At 38.0% G+C, this 9,155-nt stretch overlaps 1 protein-coding gene across 1 annotated transcript in view; it reads left to right on the forward strand.

Annotated features, from left to right (window-relative positions):
* The first annotated feature begins 592 nt into the window (after positions 1–592).
* Positions 593–9,155, forward strand: part of ATP7A (ATPase, Cu++ transporting, alpha polypeptide) — a 160,385-nt gene continuing 151,822 nt past the window's right edge. The window contains exon 1 of the mRNA XM_006755060.2: positions 593–794. The gene's annotated coding sequence lies outside the window, so the exon portion shown is untranslated. The remainder of the gene's footprint in view (positions 795–9,155) is intronic.

Genomic DNA, 9,155 nt, shown 5'->3' on the forward strand with positions numbered 1-9,155 from the left:
AACCACTGAGGGGGAGCGGGTAGGGGGCTCTAGGTTTTTAATGCTGGACAAATTAAAGAATAAATGTGGAAGTGATTCAGAGATTGGAATGATCATGTGAAAGTAGTCTGAGGTGAGATCCCTGTTCTAACTCCAACACACAAAAATTACGAATTTAAAAGCATGAATATATATATAACTTATGAATTAAAAGATGTTGGAAATCATTTTTCAGTGGAGAGATGAGAGCAAGTTTATGGTTCTAGCATTTACATCTGGAGTTAGGCTACACAATCCAACAGACGTGCGTTAATTTCATGTTCGGAAAGGCTAAACTATTGGGAAGATAATTTACAAGGAGCTCTATTACTTCTTGGCTGGCGGTTAGGAAACTACTGGTGACAGAAATTTGGGTGGGTTTTTGTTTTGTTTTGGTTTTGGTGAAGGAGGAAGGAGGCGCTGTGCAGCGCCTAAAAAACGTCCCGAGGCCGCTTGCCAGCCAGGGGGCAGCAGGAAACCAGAAAGCTTGACTGTAGCCCTGTGTTCCCTCTCACGTGACGTGTCCCTCTCCCAGCATCGCCCGCCCTGCTTCCGGCCTGGGCATCACCCGGAAGTGGGGGGAGGAGTGTGGGAGGGGTAGAGGCGGCTGGCGGGCAGCAGGGGGTGAAGGAAGAGAAGCCACAGAGGCACGAGTTGCCGCAGCCGCCGCCGCTACTATGACACCTCCCGCGGCGTGAGATTGGAGCCTCCGCGCGTGGATTTGTTGCTGTCACGGGCTACGTAGCTCCGAGGTTTAACCATAGGACAAAAACCAGGTAAGTTTTCTATCGGCCTCTCGTCGTCCCCTTCTACTGGAGGGGTGCTCTCTACTGTCAGTCTGTGCTACTGAGTGTGGCAAGAAGGTCATTTTAATCTGGAGTGGTTTCCAAACTCACTTCTTCACAACTCCCGGTGTTTACCACACTCTTGTTTTACTTCCCTTTCCAGGGGAATGAGATGGGGAGATTAGGTCCTGACCTGTGTCAGTTTCTTGTACCCTATTGGGGTAGTGTCCTGATCAGCCGTGGCCTATCTTATTACCTAATTAATTTGTAAGGTCTGTGCCCGATATTGGAAGTCACATAGGCTGATCATGTCATCATCAATGAAATAATATAAAAATTGTTTTGCTTCTTGTGTCCCTCTGGGAGCATAAGCTAAACTGAGGGAGCGCTTTGGTTTCCATTCCATTTTGTTCATTCTGCCCCCTCCCCAGTAAAGTTACTTACCATCCTTGTCGCACACTGTGTCATCTTTATCTTTGTCACTTTTTTTGTTGTAGAAGGGGTCGTTATCTTAATCACTGACAATACTTATGGGGGTTCACAAATCAATATTTTTCAGCATTTCATCTTTGTCTTAATACAGTTTCTTCATCTACAATAATATGGCTTTGTATTGAGAGTGTGTGCAGAACATTGAATTAGGTGATATTGAGGTGTGGGGGTGGGTGATAGGGTGCACAAACAAGAAATAGGCCAGAGTCGTTGGCCTAAGAGTTTGCACTCAAGTAGTTGAGTTTAGTTATGAAGATTTTGGATTCTAGCAGGCTCAGTGATGAATTATTAGGCTGCTTTTCTAATCCTTTTTAAAGGATATTTTGAACTGAGATTTTTAAAAATGTATTTTTAATTAAATTTATTGGGATGACATTGGTTAAGATATTTTTTTAAAATATATTTTATTGATTTTCTACAGAGAGAAAGGGAGAGAGATAGAGAGTTAGAAACATCGATCAGCTGCTTCCTGCACATCTACTGGGGATGTGCCCGCAACCCAGGTACATGCCCTTGACCGGAATCGAACCTGGGACCTTTCCGTCCGCAGGCTGACGCTCTATCCACTGAGCCAAACCGGTTTCGGCAAGATATTTTTTATCTCTTAAACTTTCTTATGTCTACAGTCAAGACATGAGAGAGTTTTTTTTTTTTTATACTGGAGGGTCTCACAGTGTAGTAGGAAAGACTAATACACCCTTTTAATCTCAGTAACGTATATTAGAAACAGAAAGTGTTATGAGAGTACGGGGAAAGGAGCATTTGAACTAGGCCTTGAAGAATGGATAGAATTTAGCTTTGTAGCGGAGGGCAGGCCAGGTAGAAAAAATAATGTGAGCAACAGCTTGGGGGCTAGGAAGATGCAGGACATCCAACAACACACTGTATGTTAACATCCCAATTTCTAACACAGCCACATCTTCTAAGATTTACTGGTTAAAAGAAAAAAATATATAATACAAAACTGGTAAACTTACAACCATATCCAACTACCCTGCAGCCAATAAAAAGGTTTATACACTTCTGGTTAAGACGGTGGAGTAGAATGTCAACTGTAAATGAAAAATAAAAACAAATAGAAATCACCCACAATTCCATCACCTCATAATATATCCACTGTTTTTTCTTCTGTATTGGTGAGATTCTTTACTCCTGCTAACATTAAACATTTAATCCATAAAAAGTTTATATAGAGAAAAAATACATGTAATGTCAAAAACAGTGTTAATGTAGTATAATATTTATTTCTGACGTAAACTCAAATCTAAAAGAGAAAAAAGTGAAGCTTGCTATAGGTACTTTAATTTTGAGTGTTGTGTCTAAAACATAATTTGGAATCATTTTCCAAATTGCTGGGAATGAATAACAACATTGTCTAAAGCCAGAAGCTGTCCCAGGTTTTCCCTACGGAATTTCTGCATTTCTTTTTCTCCTTCAAACTGATTTCTCTACTGGTCTTAACCTGATAGAATCTATTAATTTCTAACCATAGTCTTGCAAAGGACTAGATTCGTGGCCTCTTGGTAGAGTTAGCTTAAAGAATAATCCCTCCAGAGAATAGGTTAACGTCTCTGGTCTGTAGTGCAGAAGGTTGTTTTTCTTTTAAAAGTACATGCAAAAGCAGTAAAATGTGTTTAAAAATGAGAGCAAGAGAGTGAGCAAAAATAACCCCGACTAACAGACTACAACCTTTATTTCTCTAAGGGCTCTAAGGCAATAGATTCCTTTTTATAAACCCTTGTTATAACTAAAGTTTGCCAGTCTACACACACTTGGAAATCTTTAATCAATACTTTAGACATCCCAGTGAGTGAAAATAATCTTTATTTGCCAGTTGGTAAAATAAATTTTGAGAAGAGATTTTTCTGACATGATGAGAATAATGTTTGGGAGTTTTGCCTCAAAATTTCCTTTATTCATCTTTGTTAAAGGGCAGTAGAGCATTTAAAGGTTTCACAGAGTTTGGTTTTTAAATAGTGATCTTTCTTAGGACATAAATTAAGATGGGAACAGGGAGCGGGGAGGCAGACAATAGTCAGGTCTTTTCATTTCAATTTACCACCCCAGCAATCCCGTTTTTAACTTATAAAGTTGTCTTCAGGTTGATTTAATGTGATATAACTTACTTGCTGTAATAGTATGGCAGGAAATGTATCACAAGACTTTTGGAAAGTGTTTCATTAAAGTGAAAGAATAGGATGTATCTGGTTTCATAAATATGTTCCTAGTTTCTCCAGCACTGTTAGAAAATGTAAGTGATTTCCTCATCCTTATGGGCTCAAATGTGTGGGATATTGGTAGGTTACATCAGTTTTCACAGATACTTCTTTCCTGGAAGGAAACAACGATAAAATATCCCCATTTTGAGCCAATTATTGTGCTTTGTCCCGTGTTTTCTGCCCACATTTAGAATTATACAGCTGTGTCTTAAGGATTTAATTTTTAACCTATTTTTACTTTACAATTCTCTAGTGTAGAATTCCAGTTTTCCCGACCTATAATCAAAAGTACATTTTAACAATTTACTGATTGAAGTAAATGGGGTGTTTCACATCTTAGGGAAATTGTTTTAGCCTGGCCATTTACCTTAGTTGATTTTGTTGGTAAAAATGATTGTTTTGTTTTAATTGATGCTGATCCTGCTTATGTATTGATGTCCCCAACCAAAGCAGATCGGGAAGGAATAATATTAGAATTGCTTCCCTCCCCTGCCCCCACCTGTATGATTCCTGGAATTGTGAGGAAACTGGTTTCTGCTCTTTGAGTGTTCACCTGAAGCACACTACCTGCCACTCACGAGAGGCGAGCACTAAGAGGGCTTCTGTTAAGACATGAAAAACTGTCAACAGAGATATAAGAACAGGGAGAAAGAATTTCACAGTGGAATTCTAAAAAAGATTCTCAGGGCTATTTAGGATAAATTTGTAGTTGACCTACACTGTCATGAGGATAATTAGGAGTTGATCCTTGAGCTAACAAAAACAGCTTAGTTGTTAAAGCATTCCTAGTGTAATATCCTTTGGTAATCCTTGCACTTAAAATGGCAGGAAAAAAAAGATTTCTAATTTTTTTTTTGTGATGCTAAAATTATTTGCTCTAAGAATTCTTATTTAATGATTATACTATCAATTTAATAAAATAAAGTACCATATATTGATTAATGATAACTATATTAATTATATTATTAAAACACTAATATTAATATTAAATTATTTCTATACAACTATTTTCATTTTGGTCAAGAAATGTTTTCTCTTATTTTACTATACCATTTTACTGTTAATTATTAATACAATTTTTAGTTCAGATTTATAGCCACAATATCTTGGCATTAATTTCTAATCACAACAGCAAGTTCATTTTTATGTATTAGCAATCAGATTGGTGTCATATATCTTCAAGTATTGCCCATCTAAAGCAGTGTTTTATCTTGTTCCTCTTTTTCTAGTGAGGTGATAACAGGATAAACCTTTGTAGTCTTCAGATAGTTTTAAAGTCTTAAATTCATTGTATGATGATGGATAAAGGAATAATTTATTTAGTATAGTATGTTATTTGACCTTGAGTGTCAGGGTATGATTGGGATTGTTCACTGTATTATTACAAATATAACTCACAAATTCCTGTTAATTAACTTCAGGGCAAGTGATAAGTCATTGGATCCTGAGTCTTTCACTCTTTAAAAAAAATGTTTTATTAGAGAGAGAGGAAGAGAGAGGGATATATAGAAACATCAATGATGAGAATCATTGATCGACTGCCTCCTGCATGCCCCCTACCAGGGATGGAGCCTGCAATCTGGGCATGTGCCCTGACCAGGAATGGAACTGTGACCTCCTGGTTCATGGGTCAATGCTCAACCGCTGAGCCACACCTACTAGATTTTCACTCTCTCTTTTTTTTTTTGCATTTAAATGAAAAATTCCAGAATTGTTCCTCTGTCTGATGTGAAAAAATAAATCCTGTACTTTGTCTGTTATTTGCACTTTGACAAGAGTTGACATATTTTTTCATAGGGCAAAAATTTTAAAGTGATATTCAGCTTTATTAAATCCTGAAATACATGCAAATATATGAAAGTATATGTGCCTATATATATTTCTATAAGTGAAAACTGAGATCAAAGTGAATATATAGCTCCATGTATTTTTTAAAATATATTTTATTGAGAGGAAGAGAGAGGGATAGAAAGTTAGAACCATCCATGAGAAACATCGATCAATTGCCTCCCGCACACCCCCCACTGGGGATATGCCTGCAACCAAGGTACATGCCCTTGACCAGAATCGAACCTGAGACCCCTCAGTCCGCAGGCCGACGCTCTATCCACTGAGCCAAACCAGTTAGGGCAGCTCCATGTATTTTTAAAAAATTGTACCTTTATTGTTGAAATGGGGGGAGAAAAGGGGGATATCAAAATTTTAATCCTAGACCTAGTAAGTGGCTAAACTGAGATTAGTTAATCAATCTGGCTTAAGAATTTATACTCTTACCTAACAATGAACTGTATTTTTTAAAAATCTGTTTTTTATTGATTTTTAGATAGAGAGGAAGGGAGAGGAAGAGAAACATTGATGAGAAACATTATCAATTGGCTGCCTCCTGCAAGCCCCCTGTTGGGGATTGAGCCCACAACTGGGAATGTGCCCTGACTGGGAATGGAACCAGCAACTTCCTGGTGCATGGGTCAATGCTCAACCACTGAGCCACACTGGCTGGGCTCAACTGTGTTTTTTTTTAAATCCTCACCTAAGGATATTTTTTCCATTGCTTTTCAGAAAGAGTGGAAGGGAGGGAGGGAGGGAGAGGGAGAGAGGGAGAGAAGGAGAGAAGCAGAGAGAGAGAGAAACATAGATCTGAGAAAGACACATTGACTGGTTGCCCCCTACACGTGCCCTTACCAGGGGTAGGGAGAGAACGCACAACCCAGATACCTGCCCTTGACTGGAAATTGAACCTGCAACCCTTTTGTGTACAGGGTGATGCTCTAACCATTTAGAAACACCAGCCAGGGCTGAACTATATTTTTTAAAGAACATACACATTTGAACAAAATTAGGTCCTAAGAATTAAGTACATTGTTTGTCCTTCAGAGAGAAATGCCCAAACAAAATCTCAGACATCTCTCATAGCAATATGTTTACTGATCCATCTCCTAGGGGCAAAGGAAACTAAGGAGAAAATAAACAAATGGGACTACATCAAAATAAAAAGCTTCTGCACATCAAAAGAAACCATCAACAAATGAAAAGGGAGATCGTTGTATGGGAGAACATATTTGGCAATGATACATTCATCATTGATATTTCAGTCTCTCCTTCTCCTTTCCTTTCTCTGAAATCAATAAAAAAAACAACAACAAACCCACAAATGAACAAATGATAAGGGCTGGCGAGAATACGATGCGTAGAAAAGTGAACCCTAGTACACTGCTGATGAGAATGCAGAGTGGTGCAGCTATTATGGAAAACAGTATGGAGTCCTCAAAAATTTAAATATGGAACTGTCATTTGACCCAGTGATCCCACTTCTAGGAATATATCCTAAGAAACCCAAAACACCAATCAGAAAGAATGTATGCACCTCTATGTTGATAGCAGCCCAATTTACAATAGCTAAGATCTTGAAACAACCAAGTGCCCATCAGTAGATGAGTGGATAAAAAAGCTATGGTACATTTACATTGTGGAATACTATGCAGCAGTAAAAAAGAAGGATCTCTTACCCTTTGAGAGAGCATAGAAGGACCTGGAGATTATTATGCTAAGTGAAATAAGCCAGTCAGAGAAAGACAAATGTCATATGACCTCACTTATATGTGGAATTTAATGAACAAAACAAACTGAAAAACAAAATAGAGTCAGGGACATGGAAGCATGCAACAGACTGATGATTCTTAGAGGGAAGAGGGGGGCCAGGAAGGGATCAGCCAAAGAACTTGTATACATATATGCATAACCCATGGACACAGATAATAGGGTGGTGAAGACCTGGGGCAGAGAGAAGGGGCGGGCTACAAAGTCTCAAGGAGGTTGGGGGGACATATATAATACTTTCAACAATAAAGATTTTTTAAAAAGAGACAGAAATGCCCAGCTTGGCCAGTGTGGGTCGGTGGTTGAGCATTGACCTGGGAACCAGGAAGTCAGGGTTCGATTCCCAGTGGGGCCATGCCTGGGTTGTGGGCTTGATCTCCAGTGTTGGGCATGCAGGAGGCAGCGGATCAGTGATTCTCTCTCATCATTGATGTTTCTCTTTTTCTCTCTTCCTCTCTGAAAACAGTACAAATATACTAAAAAATATATTTTAAAAAAAGATAAATGCCCATTTATCTTTTTTGAAAGTATGAATGAACAAATTTATTTGATGATTAAAAGTTAAAGTATTGCCTGGTGGTGTGGCTCAGTGGTTGAGCATCAACCCATGAACCAAGAGGTCGCTGGTTCGATTCCAGCTCAGAGCACATGCCCAGGTTGCAGACTCGATCCTTAGTAGGGGGAGTGCAGAAGGCAGCCTATCGATGTTTCTCTCTCTCTCTCTCTCTCTCTCTCTCTCTCTCTCTCTCTCTTCCTCTCTCTCTCAAATCAATAAAAACATATTTAAAAACATATAAAAAAAAATTAAAGTATTGGCAGCTCAAAATTTCCTTGGTAGTGTCAAACTAAATTCAAAAGTAAGGATCCATAGTTTTGTTTTTATTTAATTAACTTATTTAAATATTTGCTAAAATATTCAATGTTTAAAATGATGTTAGTCTTATATTATTTGTATTCTCAGAGTCTCCCAGGAAAAGAAATGGTTTGTGTGTATTTATAATCTTTACAGGAAGCACATCTTTGAACTTGGTTAGACTTTGATATATATTATATGTTTTTCATTTAAACTGTACTATGAGATCATTCAGTAAAAGTGATAAGCATAAATTGGAACATTGCTGGTTATATTTTCTGGACTATTGGATATTATTCTCCTGATAACGTCAAAACATCTTAACTTTACTACTGTACTGTGATGTGCTGTTTTGGAGAGGCACTATAACAGGATTAAAGAATGTGGTCTGTGGCACCAGACTGCCTGGATTGGAATTCCACCCAGCTCCTCTGCTTACTTGTATGACCCTAGACAGCTTTCTTACCTTTTTTTTGCCTAAGTTCCTCAAAATTTGGGGGCAATAACAGTACCTGACTCTTAGGATTGTCAGTGAATTAATACATATAAGCCCTAAAAGCAGTGCCAGGCAGGCAATTTACACACAAAGTGGTTACTATTATTCTTTTCATACATTATTTATTGTAAATGTAGTTTTAACAATCTGCATAATAAAATTTTAAATTATAGTTTTGCTGTTCTATAAATTTAGTAGATTACCAGAGCAATATACTAATCAATTAGTACCTGCAAACATTATTTCATTTCTATATTACACTATAGAAAATGAAAAACTCACATTGGGAGGGCACCGGTAGCCTACAGTACACCTACAGCATGTGCACATGGTATCTCAAAACTCATTATGACAGCTAGCAAGTCATATGACCCTGATGTACTCATTCTACTTCTTCACCAATCTGCTTGTAGAATTAGTGAGCCAGACTCTGGGCTATTGAAGTTCTCTTAATTGTCAAATGCTGAACCATACCTGATGAATAATTTCTGAAATATAAAATGTTAGCAATGGAAAAGGCTTTATTAATGTCTAACCTATTCTGCAAAATAGCTGCATTCTTATAAAGTTGTGTGCAAACTACATTTTTTTATTGATTAAGGTATTACATATGTGTCCTTATCCCCCCCATTGCCCCTCACCCCCCACTCATGTCCTTACCACCCTGTTGTTCATGTCCATTTGTTAGGCTTATC

This window comes from Myotis davidii, unplaced genomic scaffold, assembly GCF_000327345.1.
Source record: "Myotis davidii unplaced genomic scaffold, ASM32734v1 scaffold1493, whole genome shotgun sequence".
In the NCBI taxonomy this organism is placed as follows: Eukaryota; Metazoa; Chordata; class Mammalia; order Chiroptera; family Vespertilionidae; genus Myotis; species Myotis davidii.